This window comes from Paramisgurnus dabryanus, chromosome 1 (assembly GCF_030506205.2).
Source record: "Paramisgurnus dabryanus chromosome 1, PD_genome_1.1, whole genome shotgun sequence".
NCBI classification, from domain to species: domain Eukaryota; kingdom Metazoa; phylum Chordata; class Actinopteri; order Cypriniformes; family Cobitidae; genus Paramisgurnus; species Paramisgurnus dabryanus.
Window position 1 is genome coordinate 37,718,077 of NC_133337.1, and position 21,725 is coordinate 37,739,801.

Here is a 21,725-nt window from a genome sequence, read left to right on the forward strand (position 1 = left end):
TGATTTTTATCACAAACTGTTAAATATATTACCTTTTGTTGAAAAAAATATTTGAAATTGGAGTATTTAATGTTTAAAGTCGGTTGCGTCCGATGACTGCATAGAGCCAGTCGGATAGCACGTCTGTCAGTACCATCTTGTATGCAGTGATTATGTTTAACTTAACTTTCATCATGCTTTAACAAATTAAAAAACATCACAATCAAGTAAAATAAAACATTATTTCATCTTTAATGTCCATTTTCGTAGCTGAAATCAAGTTTTGCGCTCTGTACGGAACATCATTGTTAGCATGTACGGAACACCGTTTTCCCTAATCATCTTTCGTACACAGGCGGAGGAGGTACTTTTTCTCACTTTTCTCAAAAACTATTGGTCCAAAAGACATCAATCAAAGTGTAAATCATACAATAGGCCTTCCCCCAGAGAATGCGCACACAAACATGCTTATTTTGAGCAAGTTACATCGAGGAGTAGACGAAAGCTTGCGGAAAATCCCGAAAGTGTACGGAACACAGTTAGTCTACGTTATGGTTTCCATGTCCAGAAAGGTAATAAAACATCATCAAAGTAGTCCATGTGACATGAGTGGGTCAGTAAGATTGTGTTGATGCATCGAAAATACAGTTTGGTCCAAAAATAGCAGAATTACGACTTTATTCAGCATTGTCTTCTCTTCCGGCTCGAGCGTGAAGTCACGTGACTGTAGTGCCCTGTTCCTCAGACATGTTTGCTAAGTTTTTTTGTTTTTTTTTTAACTTATAGCGTGCGTCTCCCCAGACTGTAAAGCTTGGGCGCACAAAACAAAAGAAAAATAAAAGAAGCTGGGGCGGAACAAATAACAGTCAGCCGCATCGTACGTCAGCCGCGTCACTGACTTTATGCGGCGCTGCAGTTGGATGACGTCAAAGTACCGCGAGAGCTCTTCAAGAAATCTTACGGAGTAGTTTAATTTCGACTCGCTCTTGCGGTACTTTGACGTCATCTCTATGTCAGTTCTTGCAGCGCAGCTGTGAGTCCAGACACACAGAAGTTACACAGATATCGTTGTATTCTTCATATAATTGGCTACATGTTTTGTCTATCAATATTTTCCATGAAGTCATTGGCTGATGGAGGAACGAGCGAGCCATTGGTAACATCTCTAAAGGATGTCACGTTTTCGACGGCGCTGTTTGGATGATCTATTATACTACTTCCCTATTTTAAATACAAACTTTGAAGGCGGGTTCATGTGTTTAACGGAGTGTAAGCTCATATACCCTTACATGTTACGATTTAAATAGTCTTCAGATTATATATTATATTGTATTACCAGACATTCATGCGAAATCTGATGTAAACAATCTATATTTCACGGATTATACGCATTTGTGGACAAATTTGGTCATTGGATAATCTGAAACAGACTGGATTCGACTTGTGATCCCCACAAAGGTAAAAAGAGTCATGTTTATTTTTGCGGGTTGTCATTTGGTCATAACCCAGCAAACATGTCCCATTGGGCCCCAGGTGGGGCCACTGTGGGCAAAAAATTGGGGCCCACAGCGGGCTGCCCCTGTGGGCCCCACTACCGGTGTGAAATGCGGGGCACGTGTGGGCCCCACACTATGGGGCCACAATGGGGCCCCAGTGGGACAGCCCAAAGTGTGGGCTGGGTGTGGGCTTACTGTGGGCACATTGGGCTAACTGTGGGCAAAGTGTGGGCTTACTGTGGGCACATTGGGCAAAGTGTGGGCTAACTGTGGGCAAAGTGTGGGTTTACTGTGGGCACATTGGGTAAAGTGTGGGCAAAGTGTGGGTTTACTGTGGGCACATTGGGCAAAGTGTGGGCACATTGGGCAAAGTGTGGGCTTACTGTGGGCACATTGGGCAAGGTGTGGGATAACTGTGGGCAAATTGTGGGCCTAACTGTGGGCACATTGGGCAAAGTGTGGGCTAACTGTGGGCACATTGGGCAAGGTGTGGGATAACTGTGGGCAAATTGTGGGCCTAACTGTGGGCACATTGGGTAAAGTGTGGGCTAACTGTGGGCACATTGAGCAAAGTGTGGGCTAACTGTGGGTACACTGGGCAAAGTGTGGGCTTACTGTGGACAAAGTGTGGATTTAATGTGGGCACACTGGGCAAAGTTTGGGCTAACTGTGGGCAACGTGTGGGCACATTGGGCAATAAATACAGTAGGCACCCTGGCTGTAAATACACGGAAGTAAAATATAGAAAATTATGTGCAAAACATGTGGATTGAATACTGAATTTCTTTTATTTTACAAAATCACATAAAACCACTTATTACTAAACAAAAGAAACAGAACAATGTGAATCTCCTCAGGGGCACCAGTTGATATTATCTTCTGGTCCTTCTGATTCCTCCCCCATCCTGCTCTCTGTCACTGCAGATGTGGTGTCCTGGTTGCTTTTTTGTCACAGCATCTAAGTGAAAACATAAAAAACAATATAAACATTAACATTAAAACAAGTTTTTTTTTTTACAAAAAGTCAATCATGATTAATCCAAGTAGGAAACTAATTATAAAAGGGTTTTCTACATTTTAACATTGTTCCCTTTCAGTCGGTCACTACGACGTCACGTCGTGACCGACGAATTGGGAACTCGCTTAGAGAGACCAATCTGCTTCGAATACTACTAAAACGCCAATGAACTTGGCATTGAGATATTTGCATAATGCTGGCGCCGCCCCGCCAGGTGCGTATATAAGCAGCAGGTGCAAATAGGGAAATTAGCTTTTATTCGCTTCGAAAGCCGGCAGTATCTGCTACTGAGAAGCTACTTTACTCTGTTGGGATTTGATTGCTGAAGTTGGTTGAACTAGCAGTATCACAGCGGACGCTTCGCTTATTCCACGGCTCTACATCTGTTTATTGTTTTGAGTTTAGTGTGTGCGTTGCCTTCCTGTGCGCTCATCAACTAAGCATCTGAGTGAATTTCCCTAAAAGAGTGATACGAGAGAGCTTTGTGCCTTGTTAAAGGCAGCCACTCTCTCGTATATGCGGGGATCAGCGTCCTTTTCAGGATAGCTTTTCGCCCGTGCGATCTTGGATGCGAGAAGTATAAGGGTTCCAGTGACGGTCACGAGCGCTGTCTTCGTGCTCAGGCATTGAGCACTCCGGGGCTGCGTTCGTGGAGAGTTTCTGTTCTCTCTGTGAGAGCATAACCCTCTTGGATTGCGGAGACGACTGTCGTTTCTACGGGAACGCTGTCCGCGCCTTTGCAGTGCTGACGCCGCCATGGTGCGGCTGTCAAGCGCTCGCAGGGCGCCCTTCGCGTCACTACGCTGAGTAGGACGGAGGATGCGTCCTCCACCTACCGGCCTTCTCATCCTCAGCCGGTTGAGGCTCCGGTGGAGACTGCAGAGTCGTGTTCTACGATGTCTGCCGAATCCATTGGACCTCCTTCTGGTCCCGTCACTTCTGCAGCATCAGAGGGGTGTCCATTTTTCCTCCGAGGCAGACTCGTTCCGGAGATGGCGGCCGTGCCCGCGAGCGGCGGAGACGGTAGAGTTGGAAAGGTTAACCCCTCTCCGCCCGAACCGTCCCGCCCACATGATTGGTACTTCGGAGCTGCTCGGGCCTCTCGGTCCTCTCCTCCTGTGCCTTTCTTCCCCGACGGCACGAAGAGCTGACGTGATTTGCGGCCGTCCGGCCGTTCAGCTTTCACCCCTCACCTCCCTCACCAACGGAGCCGCTAAGGGCGGGGCCCCCTTCAGTGGAGCGGGATGCGTTCCTGGAGGGACCACCCAACCCTTCCCTCCCGTGTTTGTAGACAGTCGTCCGGTTACGGACGCTGCCCATCAGGCATGCCGGAGAGGCGGCTTCAGCCCTGCACGTAATAACGTTGCTGCAGGCTCACAAAGGATTTACCAGGGAGGCCGCGACCTTCAGTCGTGCGATGTCCACCTCAGTGGTTCAAGATCGCCACCTTTGGCTGTGTCTGGCTGACATGACGGACGCAGACGAGAACAACTTGAATGCTCCTGTCTCACAGACCGGCCTCTTCGGCGAGCCAGGGGAGTCGTACAGCTCCGCTGCACAGACTGAGGCGATCTCCTAGGTCATGCCCCGGCGGAACAGAGCTGCCCTTGGTCCACCACGCCGGCTCCTCAGTCTGCCTCTCGCCGTCGGCGTCCTGCGGCGACCACCTCCGTTCCCCTCCTCGGACCCCATCTCGGCAGCGCAGGGGAACCGGTCGTCAGCAGCTCGCCCCGCCCGCTTAGCCGCTTCCCGTGAAAATCGGGAGTTTAAGTGGCCAGTGAAGGGCGACCCGGATTGGCAGAGGATCACTCTTCAGGAGATGGAGCTCCTTCCCCCGATAGAGGGTCGGGTGGAAAATCCTTGGTTTGCATATGTTCCACCGGCTGTTTAGCCGGTACCCACTAACCACACATAGAGTGCATTCCTCTTCCCTCTCCAGGTCTCCAGAGGATCGAGAGAGCCGTGAGCGGGCACACACCAGCTCACCCTACCTCTCCTCTATCGCCAGCGGGTGACCTGAGGAGTCCGAGCTCTCCGCTGAGGAGACCGGACCACCAGCACCCTTATCGGAGTCTGCGCTCTCCGCAGAGGAGACCAGACGACCGTCACCCTCAGCGGGCTCAGGTCAGTGTCACACACACATACTGTAGATGTTTATGCTGTCACAGCAGACGCACCGGCAGTCCCACCTGTCTCGCTTCGCTGCCCCACCGCGGGTACTTCGGTAGTGTCGTTATTTCTCCTCGTACGGTGCCTGGGTGCTTGGCTTCAGTTCCCAGCCCGTTTCGTTGGGTTTTACGCACGATCCGCCTCGGTTACGAATCCGGCACACCCCAAAATTCGGGCTTTCGTTTCACTGTAGTGAAAGCGTCCGATGCACATGTACTGCGTGCAAAAGTCGATATCCTGTTGGCGAAGGATGTTCAAGCCGGTCCCTCTTACCGAGATGATGATGATAGGGTTTTTCCAGCCTTTATCTCATAGTACCCAAAATACGCGGCGGGTTACGACCGATTTGATTTACGCACCGGCTCTACGAAAGTGTTCTTTTTGGATGATAACGCCGAGGCTCGTATTTCAATATTCAGATCGGTTTGCAGCCTTAGACCTGTAGACGTGTACTTTATGTGTCCATCTCCCCTCGCTTTAGACCGTTTTTCGCTCTGCGTCGTGGGGTGGGCATATTAATACGAAGTACACCATTCGAGCTGTCTCTCTCTCTCCGTGTCTCCATGTGCTAGTCACGGCATTAAAATGTCAGAGAGAGAGCGTTGTTCGCATTCTGCTTTTTTCTACGTCGACTTATAATAGCCCGTTCTTGGCAGACGTGTGCGAACACAGAGAGTTAATGCTTTGGCATCTCGCTCGTTTAAGTCTTCAGGTCGACTGGGAAAGAGCAACTTTGCCCCGTGCAGAGGATCCTTTTTCTCAGTATGGAAATAAGACTCGATCGACTAATTGGCGTGTTTAACAAGAGCGCGCAACCAGTCAGTTCTGACTTGCCTCGGTTTAATTCGAGGGAAGTACGCGGTCCCTCTGAAACAATTTCAGAAGCTCCTGGACATATGACAGCATGCTGCGACTGTGACGCCGCCCGAGCTGCTTCATATGAGACCGCTTCAGCGTTGGCTTACGATCGAGTCTCGAGGAGAGCGTGGCACACCGACATACACCGTGTAAACATTGCACCTGCGTGTCATTTAAATTTTTCCCCGTGGTAGACCCGGCATTTCGATAGAAGATATGCCCCTGAGGGGTCTCCTGGCATTCTGTATATTGCAATGCCCTCAGCACGGGATGATCAGCCACGTATGACGGGCTTGCAGTCTCAGGGGTGTGCATAGCACCCCAACTGCCGCGAGCGGTGCGCTGTATATCTGGGACTTGTACGCTCCGCTATGGAGATGCGAGGGAAGGATGTATTAGCCGACACCAATAACATTGCGACTGTTGCGTTATTTACCGTTAAGGCGGTTTTGCGCTCTCGTCACCTGTCGCATCTCGCTCGTCATCTCCTCCTTTGGAGTCAGAAGCATCTGAGGTCCCTTCGTGCCATTTACATCCCGGGTTCGCTCAGTACAGCGGCAGACGCGCTTCCCGAGCTGCGCCCCCGGCGAATGGCGACTCCACCTCCAGACGGTCCAGCTATTTGGAAGAAGTTCGGTTGTGCGTAGATAGATCTGTTTGCGTCGCCGGACGATACCCACTGTCGCCTATTTTATTCACTAACCGAGGGCAGCCTCGGCGTGGATGCGTTGGCACACAGCTGGCCGCGGGGGGTGCGTAAATACGCATTCCTTCCAGTGAGCTTTATTGCGCAGACACTGTGCAAAGTCAGGCAGGACGAGGAGAGCCTTTTATTAGTCGCCCCGTACTGGGCTACCAGGAATTGGTTTTCAGAGTTAATGCTCCTCGCGACAGCCCCTCCCTGACGATTTCCCCTGAGGAAAAAACTTCTTTCTCAAGGAAGGGGCACATTATGGCACCCGCGCCCCGACCTGTGGGATTTCCATGTATGGTCGTTGAGCGCGCGCAAGGTTTAGGTGATTTATCGCAAGCGGTATCTAACACCATCGACGCGGTTCGAGCACCGTCCACAAGACGGGCTTACGCGCTTAAAGAAACCTTTTTCGTCACCCGGTGCTCTTCGCAACGCGAGGACCCCAGAGAATGCCCATTAACATTGTGCTTTTATATCTTTAACATGGTTAGATGGTAGGCTGTCCCTCCGCCATTAAAGTTGATATCGCCGCTATTTCTGCTCATCACTCTCTTATCAACGGCAGATCAGTTGGCCGGCATGATTTAATTATTTCATTTTAAGAGGCGCTCGCAGGCTAAACCCCTCGCGCCCTCCCTCTTTCCTCCTGAGACCTGTCCATGGTGCTGAAGCCTTCAGGTCTCCCTTTTGAGCCTTTGCAGTCTACGAGTCTGATGTTTTTATCAATGAAAACTCTGACCCTGATAGCATTGGCCTCCATAAAGAGAGTAGGGGATTTACATGCATTCTCTGTTGACGAGTCGTGCTTTTAGTTTGGTCCTGCTGTCTCACCGAGACCCAGACCAGGCTACGTGCCCAAAGTTCCCACCACTCCCTTCAGAGATAAGGTGGTGAGCTTGCAAGCGCTGCCCCCGGAGGACGCAGACCCAACCATGGCTTTGTTGTGCCCCGTACGCGCACTGCGACTCTACGTGGATCGCACGCAAAGCCTCAGGACCTCAGACCAGCTCTTTGTTTGTTATGGTGGCCAGCAGAAAGGGAAAGCTGTCACTAAGCAGAGGATTTCTCATTGGATAGTTGATACTATCGCCCTGGCTTATAATCTTCAGGGTATTCCTTGCCCCTTTAATTTGAGAGCGCACTCCACACGGAGCGTTGCCTCATCTTGGGCTCTAGCTCGTGGTTCCTCGCTAACAGACATCTGTAGAGCTGCTGGTTGGGCGACACCTAATACGTTCATTAGATTTTACAGTGTTCGTATCGAGCCTGTATCCTCTCGTGTTCTTTCCTCACCAGGGAGGGCACGGAGAGCAGACTCGCAGGTCGGCTTGCAGCCTCCAACTGATGCTTCATAACTGTGTCAGTATGGAAGGCCTTCAGAGCAAAAATGCGTAATGGTTTGAATTGCTCTTCCTCCGCTGCCTTGGCAGCCTTTGTTGCGGAGCATTGGCTGTCAGCCTTTCACTAGCTGTATCCTCGCGAACCTACGTGTCTGGCTCGGGCTCCACATTGTGTCCCAACGGGTTCCATTGTGAGTATTTTTCCGTGGGGTTAATCCTACTAGCCCACGTTTCCCTTAGCAGAGCACTGCTTTGCTTACACAGCCACGGCTGTCTTATTTCCTCAACTACGGTTGACTTTCGCCCACCATTAGCCCTTAAGACGGGTGGTGGCTTCCGCAGCGTTCCTATCCCGCTCAGGTAGGGCGCTTCCCAGTCGCTGGCACTACTGTGGGGTTATGGAACATCTAGTGCCCGGCCTTCTGCCTTAAAACCTATCTCCTCCTCCTTAAGTGGAACCGGAGGGCTTTTACGCAGTCACTGGAAGAGGTCAGCCCCTAGTGGCGTTTTGGTAGGGATTCCCAATTCGTCGGTCACGACGTGACGTCGTAGTGACCGACTGAAAGGGAACGTCTCGGTTACGGATGTAACCCTCGTTCCCTGAAGGAGGGAACGGAGACGTCACGTCCCGTCGCCACAGGTGCTGCCACCTGCTGTTACGGCCGGTCACACTTTCCGGCTTTCTCAGCGAAAAAGAAGCTAATTTCCCTATTTGCACCTGCTGCTTATATACGCACCTGGCGGGGCGGCGCCAGCATTATGCAAATATCTCAATGCCAAGTTCATTGGCGTTTTAGTAGTATTCGAAGCAGATTGGTCTCTCTAAGCGAGTTCCCAATTCGTCGGTCACGACGTGACGTCTCCGTTCCCTCCTTCAGGGAACGAGGGTTACATCCGTAACCGAGACGTTTTTAGCCCCAATTATTAAAATACCTCAATTGCTTGATTTGAGACCTAGTTATTATGTGCAAGTGTCACCCCACCCTATTGAGTTAAATCTACGCTCTTGAAGCTTTCAAACAATATACAGTTTGTCATGATTAGATAAGAATTCATATGCAAACATTGAAGTACGTGTAGGCGTCCTGCTGGTGGGACAGTGACATTTAGCAGAAAATAAATGTTTTAAGGCAAACTCTCTTCATAAATGAATCAATTACCCTCCCTACATAATTTATTTTATAAAACACTGTTGAAATGTCTATTCTGGAGTAGGGCTGGGCAAAAAAATAGATTTTCCGATTAATCGTTTTTTAAAACGTGGTCTAATAAAAATCGATTTTCAAAGAGCAGAATCGATTTTTTTTTTTTCATATTTATTTCCACAAACATTGAACGTAAGATTAACTTTAATCTAATTACTAGTCTTCTTCAACGTTGTGGCTTTTAATTTTTTTATTAATTACACACTTGTAAACTGCTGTTCACTGTTCTTTTTTATTAATATAGTACTTGTATTAAATCTATATTCATTGAGTTGAATCGAGAATCGAGTATAAAAACCTACCCGAGAACCAGAATCGAAAATTGAATTGAGAATCGGAATCGAACCGATAGCTTGTGAATCGAAATCGAATCGATCTGGAACATCTGAATCGATACCCAGCCCTATTCTGGAGGCTTAGACCTTTCCAACGATATATAGTTTTTAGTGATAGATTAAAATTTACATCAACAATATTAATGCAAACTTAGGTGTCCCATATTCGGGACGGCGGCACTTAACAGTTTAAAGTCTAAGCTATATATATAAGAAATCGTTCAGTGCAAGATAACATTGGTAAATGTAAGCAAAGGGACTTACATTTCCTCCCGCCCGGATTTATGCCTAAAGAATCCGTACAGCTGATCTGTCTTTTATAAGTCTGATAAAACTAAAAGGTCTTTATATATTTGAAGGATGCAATACTACTCTATAGGTATATAAGAAATCTTAAAATGGGGCCCATTGAATTTTCATAGTAGGAAAAATTACTATGGTCAAGTCAATGCCCAGCTAGCAAAAATTGCGCGGGCCGAAATCGGAACGATTAATGCTGGAACACTCGGCCGATCCTCGGCATGAATCTAGGTCCGATTGCTCTGCGAGCGCTCGGTTTTCACGCGCCCCGAGGACACGGCCGAGCACTCAGTTTTAACGCGGCCCGATTGCGGAACCCCGAGTGAGAGGACGTAAGCTCCCCTCCAATCCTGTTCCTTATTTGGGCTTGTTTAATTTATTGATTTTATTGATTGGTTAATACTAAAATTGCTAAGCAACCATTATGCAACATTAACTGAAAATAAAACACACAAGGAAGAACAAGGATTTCACGTTTAATGCATTTTTTATTCACTTGAACACACATTCTCTCTCTCTCGTACACACAAACAGGTTTCCATGTTTTGTGGGGACATTCCATAGACGTAATGCATTTTATACCATACAAACTGTATATTTTATTCCCCTTACCTACCCCATTCCCTAAACCCAACCATCACAGAAACCCTTCTCCTACTTCACATTTACAAGAAACATCATTTTGTTTGATTTATAAGCTTGTTTCCTCATGGGGACACAAGGTCACAAAAATACTGGTATTCCTATCTTTGTGGGGACACAACGTGATAATTACCAGGTGCACACACACACACAATCAGTTCAAATACGAATTTTCCAAAAATCAACATTTTTAAATTTAAAACATTTTAATTCATTGTCTGTCTATTGTCTGGATTCGGCCACCATCCCTGTCATATGCTAGCACCGACCACCTGGTGATGAGGAGCTCTATCTCCTTTTCTGTGTAATCTTTGGTCAGGGCATTCCGGCGGACTGCATCTGAAAAAAAAAACAAAGATAGAAGAGGTCAGCATGACCATGTGATGTTACTCATAAAACCACCGAAACTTATTTTGGATGCAGGGCTCTACGCTTACATTTCTTTTTAGTTTAGGAGCACATTCAAAAATTTAGGAGCACATTCTGATCAATGACAAAATCACCTTCCCATTATAAGGAGATATTTGACTATAAAATTTTAACCTTATTAAATTTCAAATTCATAAATTGAGTTAGAATAATAAGAGGCAATCAGGAAGAATAAGTTACCAATCAAATGAAATCAGTAGCAACACAATTCATCTTTGCACTGCAGAGGTGGCATATAACAGAAATGTGGGATTTAGTTATATTTACAGACTGTTTAATGAGGCTCAGAAGTAGCATTAATGCATTTCAATTTATGATAATGTTATGATGTTAATGTTTTAAATAGAGTTTGAGTATAGAAATACAATTATGATCAGTCTTGAAGAAAAAAAAATGACTAACTTTTAAGACTAGTCTTAAAGGTTTATGCAACCAGCCACTGATCGAGTCAGTCGCACTGTAGAGCCCTGGGATGTCACTACAGTGCCGTTTCCAGCACTGACACTCACCCAAAACCACACTTTTCAAAGTGAGCCCTTTGAATGCAGGCGTTCAGTTGACCCCACTTCAATTGATGAGTCTCACCACGAAGAGTTCATTGTTTTTTTCAGGACCCACCCCACGGTGTCTTTAAGAGTCTTGTCTCCGACCATTCCAGGAAAAACAGTCTGAAACAAAAAGACATGTACCTTATTAGTTATTTAAGGAATATAGCATGAGTGAAAATGAGGACTGACTTTTAGGAATGATCTGATTAAACCATAATTTACCTCACCAAATTCTTCTTCTCATCTGGATTATTAAATGTCTCCTACAAACATTGTAGCTCCTCAATAGTTGAAAGTGGGAGCCCAAAATGTGTTGGGTCTGGGGTGAAGTCTGCAACTGCTGCTCTCTAATAAAATCGAGCTGGATGAGGATCTCCTTAGCAATAGGCTTTAAGCTCCTTGTTTCCTGTCTGCCATTACTGGACAAACTGATAAATCCAGGTGTGTCTGATTATTGTTGTTGTGACTACTAAGCTCAGGCACACCTGGATTAATCAGTTTGTCCAATAATGGCAGACAGGAAACAAGCAGCTGGCTGAAGTTCAGGAAGTAGTGCAGCTGGGCATAAAGCCTATTGCTGTAGAACACAAGAAAAAGCAGGCATAGCAGATTACTAGCAAAACATTGTACGTAGATATGTCAGAGTAAACCGAGAGAGATCACTTTGTATAATTCCTACCTGTAGGCACAGCCTCCTGAGAAGACCTGTGTTGTGTGTCATATACTTGTGTGCCATGTAAGGGTGGGGTGTGCTAAAAGAAAAGAAAAATATGTTTTAATCTCATCACATATACCAAATAGGAATAGGCAAAAAAAAGTGAAAAATTTTTTTTTAAATGTGGTCAATTCAATATCAATTCTCATCGTTTTTCTGTATTTATTTTCATTACATTATATCTGAAAAGCATTCCGGTTGAAGGAACTGTCAATGTCCCGATTGGGCCAGTGCTGCATGATCATAAAAGTTTACATTTTGCACGCATTTTTAAGCCTTGTCAATTTAAGCATTCAAGCGAAAGAGAACTTGCATGCGCTATGTGAGAAGAGCACACACTGGAAGCGCTTACAGCTGTGCGACAGCGTGCAAATTACGAAATTAATTCTAGTTCTCTACTTGCAAATTCACAAATTTTTTAAAAAATGCCGGCCTTTGCGAGTAAACAGACGGTTATGAGAAGAAGTAGAAAAGGAATGCATTCATTGCCTATCATAATTTGATCCGTGCATTAGTCTTAAAGTGGTAGTAACCTTCACCTGTCTGTGTTTTTAAATGTTAATCAAACTACAAAAGAGGAAGTCACTCCCTGCTTTTCACTGAATAACGATTTGTAACTTTGTGCAGATTAAATAAAGGTTAATCCTAATTAGTGAAGATATGCAGTGTTATTTTACATTTGATTACTTTTTCAATTTCTGTATCTGAAAAATACTGTTAGACCTACCTGAAATGCACAGATTTCTTCATTTGTATCTTTGTTCTATTGTACTTATATTGCATTGCTTGCATTTAATTTTTATTAACAACTATTAACTTGTCTTTAATCTATGAAATTTATATTAGTAGTTTTAGCTGTAGTATCAAAAATAGAATTGATAATTGTTAATTTTCACTGGTATTTAAAATATTGGGTGTCATAACCTTATTACAAGAATAAATGGGTAAAAACTACAAAAACTATTTCATTCATTTATTACTTTTTTTGTGGTGGGGCCAGTGAAAATGTAATCATTGAATCGAAAATCGCAATCCAATCAATTTGAGATCTAATGTATCTGAATCGATTTGAGACATCTGAAACAATACCCAGCCCTAATACCAAAGTGATTTTTTTCTCTCCATGGGCTATCTCGCCCTTCTTACTTGAAATCCAGTTTGGCCTGATGTCTGACTTCTGCCAGCTGCTGCATGGGTTGGGGTGTCTGTAGGTGTAGCACTCAGGCTGTTGGTAATGGAGATTGGAGACCACGATGGTGGACTAAGCGCTGTGATGTTCGCTGAAAGGGGAGAAGCCCGTGGACCTACAGAATTTCTACCTGTGGGCACAGCCCCCTCACAAGACCTGTTTTGTGTGCCATGTATGGGTGGTGTGCTAAAAGAAAAGTTGTTTTAATTAGGGCTGGGTATTGGCAAGGGCCTCCCGATACGATACGTGTCACGATACATGGGTCATGATAAGATACGTATCACAATACAATCAAAAATGTAAAAAATAGAGCTGAACACCTGCAGCTCTTTGAAAGATGCAGGTGTTTTTAAATTTTCTGCCATTTTCTCACTCCCTCTAACTTCTGAGACATTGGCCGAATGGCCGTATATGGCAGACAACTGGACAGTGACAACTATAGCAGCGGCGAGGAGGTCGTTTGACGCACACAGAGGGATTTGATGTTTTTTTAAAATATCGACAGTAGAGATCGAAATATCGATACACTATCGATACAGCTAACTATCATGGTAGTTAGCTGTATCGATTTTTTTGCACAGCCATAGTTTTAATCTCATCACACATATCAGTCATCAGTCAGATCATCGTCAACAAGCTTACTGTCGTTCTTAATACCTTGCAGCAAATTAGACAACGATTTAACTGCTTTGTGTCTCAGATTAGATTTAAAATAATGCATTTGATCAGCCATTCTTACCTAAGAGCAGTGTTTATTTTAGAACAGCAAAAGCAAGATTACCTGAGGAAAAAAGAAAAAAAGATTAGCATTGTACAAAACCATACATAATGTCTTATTATACTAAACCATTACAATTTCCCTTTTTTAGTCCAAGCCCAACCCAATAACCATTATGACATTACCCAACTACCAGCATAGCTGCACAGTGCATAAATTAGGGTCCATCAAGACATGTTTAAGTTTACATACAAATCTATAATTGTGACATTCCATACACTGGTATATATTAATCCGCGAATCACATGCGAGCCGAACCGTGGTTCGGATCAACTGCGATTTGTCACAGCACTACCAGCTAACATTTTGTTCCACTTAATTTTCTTCCAAAGAACACTATGCTTGTAAATATTAATCACGTAAATTGCATTTAATAAAAATTGCGTCCCATTATTTAACATCCCAGCTAGTCAATGCTAGCTTCGTTCGCGCCATAAAAGTTGGAGCCACTTTCATATTATCCAAAATTTGCACTACTTTTCTCAGACATGATAAATAATTTGATGTTGTCCTAATTAATAATTCTTAAATGAATTATGAATTCTTTATGTTTGTTTCATCTGGAAAAAAGTACATGAACATGTCAAAGGAACATGAACGAATCAATAATAACCAACATGTAATCAGCAACAGTTCGAAATAGAGTTAATATATGATGTGACGGGAACTCGATTGAAACTATGCTTAGCGTGAATGTTGATGCTTTTTAAGGAAACTGAACACAAGACTTACCTCAAGTTTAACGTATGGCGTAGGATCGAAAAGGGAATGGATGATTCAGTCAGGCGTTGAGTTTTATCTCACCCGTTGTACAGACGTTACTCCAGTGATGAGCTGAGCGTGCTGACGCTTTCTGCAGTTACCGTTGAAATCGGCTTCATACTGGCAAAAGGGTCGGAGCCGAGCACCCAGTTTAAAACAGCCGCCAACGTACGGGATTCATCTTAAAATGAATTTTTTGTATTTATCAGCTTACCCCGAGGCCATCCAAGATGTATGTGATTTTGTTTCTTCAGTACAACACAAATGTAGAAACTCCAACCGTTTCAGTCTGTATGCATGTGAATAGTAACAAAATCTCAGACAGTAAAAACATGCACAGACAAATCCAAATTAAACCCTGCCGCTCGTGACGACACATTGATATCCTAAGAAACGAAACGATCGGTTTGTGCGAGAAGCCGAACAGTATTTATATAATTTTTTTTTTACCTCTAATACATTACTATGCGTAGTCAAATGAGCCCGTGCACAGCACCTTCTTCTTTAGAGTTTTAATGGCGGGTTGCGAAGCAACTTCATAGGTGCATACCGCCACCTACGGTTTCGGGTGTCCCTGTATAGCCCTCAAGCCGTGCATCCGATACAGTAGATGGCAGTATGCAACTATGACGTTGCTTCGCAACCCCCCATTAAAACTCAAAAGAAGAAGAAGGCGCCGTATTAGAGGTATAAATTATATAATACAGTTCGGTTTCTCACAGAAACCGATCGTTTCGTGTCTTAGGACATCAACGAGCAGCAGGGTTTAATTTGGATTTGTCTGACCATGTTTTGTTTTTTACTGTCTTTTGTTATGGACAGACTAAAACGGTTGGAGTTAAAAATCTACATTTGTGTTAAAGAAAGTCGCCTACATTGAATGGCATCCATTAAAACCATCCTTGATTTAACATAAGCCGAGTCATTTCCAAAAGTGGTCCAGATCATATAGCCAGAGCATGAATCGGCCCAGTGCTTACAGCCAGAACAAAAATGAATGTGCCAGAGCGAGCTGCGGGGCACAATCGGCTCGGTTAACACACGCCGATGCCGAGTCTGAGCCGCAGCTGCCGCAGGGCAGCCGAGCTCGGGCCGATTATACATGCTAGCTGGGTGGGGACCATTTTTGAGTTATCTACTCCTTTAACATTAGCAGAAACAGTGTGTGGTGTTTTATGTGAGCTTTAAGGTGGCAATAATAAGATAAGTGCTAAGATACTATAATTTATACAATGTATACTGCACTAGTTTTTCTTACCACGTATTTCAAGTAGGTTTTATTGCTTTAACTGGATCCAAATGGATGATCTTATAATTGTCTGTGTTTAAGGGTACATCTTTAGGATTTTATTGCAGAAAGCTAATGGATATTAACCAGCGAGTCACTATTTGATTTAGGTGAATGAGCTGTGTTCTGACCTTGAGCACAATAAAATATAAAATGATGACAGAAAAACATTTTTTTATTAAAACTATATGCAACTTCTAATACATGATATGGGACTGAGGTGTACATCAAGTCAAAGTGAGCTCTGACTATTTAGTTGTAGTTAATATTTTGTAGTTATATTTTTTATTTATCCATTGTATTGAGGAGAGCGTTTTGAGCACTTATTCTGACCCATTTATTTTGGGTGCAAATACAAACAAAGTAATACTTACTCTTCAGCCAATGGAAAAGATCAAACACAACAAGAAAATTAGCTGAAAGAAAAGTGAACATAAAAGTACAATAGTTATTAATGCAGAATTGATGGCTTCTGTTTAAATTCTTCTACTGTTAACTGTGTTCCCGTACTGTAAGTTACGTTATAACCTTATTATTTACGCGTAAAAACGCTACATTTAAATAACCTGCGTAATAATTAACTAAACAATGTAAAATACATTTAAGAATGAGGATAACACATTTTATAGAAACTAAAGACAAATAAAAGATCTGCTCTACATTAGCTCATAGCTACATCACGAGGTCAGTCAAACAAACAGCTTAAATCAACAGTAAACATTAAAGTTCATAATATTTTAGTCATATCAAATTACTAACAACAAAATGAACATTACTGTGAACTTATTTTAATGAAGTAACCAGGATTTAAGGAAAACTTACCTCAGAATTTATCACAGAAACGAAAACTGTCGTCTGAGGTAAACATCGGTTAAATTCAGTTTTTGAACTCACGAGGACGGAGGCGCGTGCGGCGTGCCCGCAAATAATAGGTGTCTTCGACCTCATGCGGCGCTGACATGATGATGACGTCAATGTACCACGAGAGCGGTTCGAAATTAGACCTCTACGTGTAATTTCTTGACTCAGTCTCGCGATACGTTTACGTCATCAACATATGATGTGGGTTCTCGCAGCGCTTCATGAAGTCGAACATGCCTAATAACACATGACAAAAGACAACATGTTAAAACACAATAAAGATGGTAAAGAAAGTGTTTCTAATAGCGAAGCACTGCGTTCAGACGGACTGAAAATTAGAACTTGTTTAACATTAAATATTTATTGTATTAAAATAAACAGAAATGTTGTGCTTTAAAGCATGGCTTTTAAGATCCTTATCCGGGGGTGTGTTCAATTATTTCTACATAAACATGCATGCACATTTTGTTCTAAATGGACAGACCTTCATAAAAATGTATAAAAATGGTTTTATTATAGCAAGTGTAGTAACTATGGTTTTTGATTTAACAACAACAATTTACATCAAAAGGAAATGATCTGCTAAGATAATAACAACCAATGATAATTATTTTAATAATTTAATAATAATTATACTTATTTTAATCATTCAAATATTAAAAAAATATATTATTACTATATGATAAATGAATCAGAAATCAGAATCAGAAAGAGCTTTATTGCCAAGAATGCTTGCACATACAAGGAATTTGTTTTAGTGACATAAGCTTCCAGTACACAAAGACACCAACACACAGACAAAAATTGTAGGCAAATAAATAGGTGTGTAAACAATTGTGCTATAAATGACAATTTAATAGGATTAAATAAGATGCAGGGATGTACTAGAATGGAGGGGTAACAAATAAAATATAAGGATATTGCACTTTTTTGCATAAGCATGAGTGGGGAACATTTACCTGTTCATGAGGTAGATTGTCTGGGGGAAGAAACTGTTTTTGTGCCTTACTGTTCTGGTATTCGCGGCTCTGAAGCGCCGGCCAGATGGCAAAAGTTCAAAAATGGGGTGACTTGGATGTGAGGGATCCAAGAATAAATGGCAAAATAATTGGGGCTAGCTAGAAAATATGGGGCTTGTGTGGGTTTTTTTGTGGGCAAGCCCACAGTGGGATGGCCCACAAAAAATCTCATGGGGCGCAAAAGGGCAAAGTAATAGAGGGCCCGCATGGGCTAGCCCATATGGGCCCTGTTTGGGTTTTTCTGTGGGCAAGCCCACAGTGGGTTTGCCCACAAAAAAACCCTCATGGGGCCCAAAAGGGCAAAGTCATACGGGGCCCGTATGGGCTGGCCCATATGGGCCCTGTTTGGGTTTTTCTGTGGGCAAGCCCACAGTGGGTTGGCCCACAAAAAAACCCTCATGGGGCCCAAAAGGGCAAAGTCATACGGGGCCCGCATGGGCTGGCCCATATGGGGCCTGTGTGGGTTTACTATGGGCAAGCCCACAGTGGGCTTGCCCCTAGTAAACCCATGTAGGGCCCCCAAAGGGCAAACTACTGTGGGCCCCACATGGGCTAACCCGCATGGGGCCCATTTGGGGTTTGGTGTGGGTTTGCCCTGCCCACAGTGTCCCACAGCATACCCACAGTGGGCCCGCATGGGCATGTTTGCTGGGAAAATACTACATATGATGCTAGAACATCTCAAAAAGGGTTTTACAGGGGGTATGGCTTAGCTAAATGAGATGTAAATGAGCCCTATTGTCTCCCCCAGCTGAAAAGAAGAGTCCCTTTCGTCTCGATTTTCTCGGTTTGAGTATTTCTGAGTTCCTATATTCAAATGGCCACAACTTCTCCAAATCTTATCAGATTTCCATGTGTTACACATCGTTGGAAAGCTTAGAAACTGCACTTTCAGAATCTGTGAATAACTCAAAATGCCCAGATCCGACTTGTGTCCCTACTTTCCGTGACTGGTCACATTTGGTAAATTGAATCAGATTTGTCCCTCTGTATATTAAAAAGAATATTAATTTTAATGAATAATAAATAAATCTTACTCAACTTTAATGCAAGTGCTGCTTTGATGTTAGTATTTTTTACATGTATTGCAGAAGTGATTAATATGTGATGTTCAAAAAAACAGGAAAAGACAAAAAATACTCTTAACATGCTTAAAAGGACCACACCTAAAAAATGACTATACACTTCATCTGTTATTACACTGGGATCTGGCAGCAACAAATAGATGTTATTGAACTGTAAATGTCAGTGGCAATGAATTTATGCACACAATTTTTAGTATTTGTGATACAGTTTTTTTAAATGTAGAACATCATATGTTTGTTTAAATGCTTTCTGATTTTGAATGTTGTACTAACAATTAGTAGCAACAAAAACTTTTTAATTTGATATTCTGTACATTTACAGAATATTTGGTTGATTTTTGTTTTTTGAAAAATATAATTTTGTACAAATTCCACTTTCTTTGTCAAAATAACAATAAAAACACCTTAAAATGTACTACCTTTCTTTTCTGTTTTTTTCTTACTTTTTAATCTCCTTATAGGTGTTTGCTCCTTGTCGCACACACAGACTTTTACATTTTAACAAAATACAGTTTAAAAACATATTAACTAAAAAATAATAACTAGTAATATACCTAAATGAAGTGCTAGAAAAATAATTAAAATTCATTTTAATATTTAATGTGAGACCACTATCAATATTACTTTTTATACAAAATATAGCTGTCACACAGTATTTGTGTAATTTCCATCACAACACTGTAATGTGCCTTTAAAAAGTTTGTGTAAAAGATTGTTTAGGCTGTTTCTATGGAGATGTTCAGTGACGTCAGAGCACATGCTGGACATGGAGGAAATTTTAATTCATTAAATATAATCATTAAATATATTTATATGTCATTTCCAAACATGCTGTACATTCAAGGATTGGCTTTAAAAGCCAAACATTTTAAGTTAAATAATAGTATTTTTGCATACATGCAAGTATTAATTGAAAGCCTATCAGTGCAGCTATTTCACAAAAACTACAGATATGTCATCTCCACCAATTGATATGGATTGCGAGAGTAAATTTGTGTAATACTTTTATAACATATGTATGTATATATATATATATATATATATATATATATATATATATATATATATATATATATATATATATATATATATATATATATATATATATATATATATATATATCAATACTTTTTACATGTTTATATTAACATCAAGACAACAAAAATATTGTGTTTAACTCCAGCAACTCCAATCTCTCTGTTATGCCAGACACAGAGGAATGACATGGATATAAAACCAACAGGGTGTTTATTAAAGACACACTATGCAGTTATTTTACCTTAATATAACAGCTTCAAAGTCATTTCGATGGTAAATGAAGTCATAGTATGGCGAATCATCCCCCTGTTGAAGCTCGGGAAGGACGCCGCTACCAAAACCAGCAATGCAAGCTTTGAACCGCCCCTGACAAATCTCGCTAGAATCACGACTTGCTTTATGGCAACGACGTCACACACGTTAGGCTTGTTCGACTTCGTGCAGCGCTGCAAGAACCGGCAGTCGGATGACGTAAAAGTACCGCGAGAATGATCCGAGACGGCACTTTGACGTCATCCGGCTGTCGGTTCCTGCAGCGCTGCACGAAGTCAAACAAGCCTGTAACAACAACTGCACGCGCGCATTTGAGACGTGATGCTCGATGAGGGAAACAGCTAAGAAAACCCGTTCGGAAGAGAGTAGAAAGCGAAAAAGAGAATCTGACCGAGTTAGGAACTGAACAAGAGTGCCACTCGGTCAGGTTTTTACTCGTTGGCGTGAGCTAATAGACAGCCCTGGATGCAAAAGGGATGCTGATCTGGCGATCTTGTTGATGGACAAGTAAGTAAATCTCTTATTTGTAAATTTGTTTGCGGTCTATGATGTATGTGGTTGCGCTTGCTTGTAGTGTGTAATTTTTACTAAGCTGTTCATTCATCCAGTGTTGATAATTAGACCAGTAAATAACTTCAACAAGGGTCTAGCTAGCTTACGATCATAAGAGCATTTAGCAGACTTGCTAACAAACACTCGTTTCTCTTACATGTTTTTTTTGGCCATCTAAACTCAAGTGTTGTGTTGTGATGTGTACGTAGTCATTTGTCTAATTTCGATTTCTTATGGCCAACGAATAACGGCCAATGTTATGAAATAATGCAACGTATACAATTAACTTTGTCAATACATTTTGTAATGTTTACATTACAATTAAAAAACAAATGAAATTATACAGTAGACATAACGTTAGACTATAGACTGTTTACTTGTGATTAAGCTGCAATCTTGTAAAAACGTAATAAGCCAGCAAACGCGGTAGGCTACTTTTATTATTATATGCCTACTCTACACTTGGCATAAACTTCATATTATCCTATTACCATCATCTGTAGTTTAGTAGACATGCAGTAGCCTAATATTTGTATGAAATTGTGAAACATTCCCTGGTCATTATCTTCGGAGTCCATCTCACGCCCAACATTATCCTTACAGGTACGTACAGAGTGGGCGTGCGAAATTACGACAGTTGCAAGTTTTCCCCAGTGACTCTAGGGGTCGCTGTTTGACAAAAACATCAAACTGCATGGAATGCCTTTAAAACATGTGCAAACAATCCAACAGATGTGATGGTAAATGTCAGATATACAAGGTAGTCGATGACAGAACATGCAACTCCAAATACAAACACTACTTGACAACCACAAATAACAATGAATACTTTCCTTAATGGACAATGGATAATGAAGATTATGAAGACAACTCAATGAAGATGATGATGACAGCAGAGGTGGAAGTAACGAATTACAACTACTCACGTTACTGTAATTAAGTAGTTTTTTCGTGTACTTGTACTTTTATGAGTACATTTTTAAGTCTGTAATTTCCCTTGTACTTAAGTACAAATTAAGGTAAGTAATGTACTTCACTACTTTGAAAATCACATTCGTTACTAAGTACTTGTAGAATTTGAATCAAATTAATATTCAAATCTTTGACAGCATTTGGATATCCAATAGAAATAATTGATCATGGGCGGGCCAA

The 21,725-nt window shown here is 42.4% G+C and overlaps 2 long non-coding RNA genes across 3 annotated transcripts; both read right to left on the reverse strand.

The window, feature by feature from the left end:
- Positions 1–1,847: 1,847 nt before the first annotated feature.
- On the reverse strand, positions 1,848–16,653 carry LOC135749947 (uncharacterized). The gene is made up of 3 exons (XR_010532531.2): positions 16,568–16,653; positions 16,120–16,161; positions 1,848–2,433 (listed from the first exon to the last, which is right to left on the reverse strand). It is a non-coding gene; the product is annotated as an uncharacterized lncRNA (long non-coding RNA).
- LOC135749898 (uncharacterized) lies at positions 9,863–14,900 on the reverse strand. Of its 2 annotated transcripts, XR_010532504.1 has the most exons (7): positions 14,428–14,900; positions 13,657–13,698; positions 12,875–13,103; positions 11,693–11,765; positions 11,236–11,590; positions 10,975–11,133; positions 9,863–10,375 (listed from the first exon to the last, which is right to left on the reverse strand). It is a non-coding gene; the product is annotated as an uncharacterized lncRNA (long non-coding RNA). The 2 variants fall into 2 exon arrangements; XR_010532503.1 differs by lacking the exon at positions 12,875–13,103.
- Positions 16,654–21,725: the final 5,072 nt, after the last annotated feature.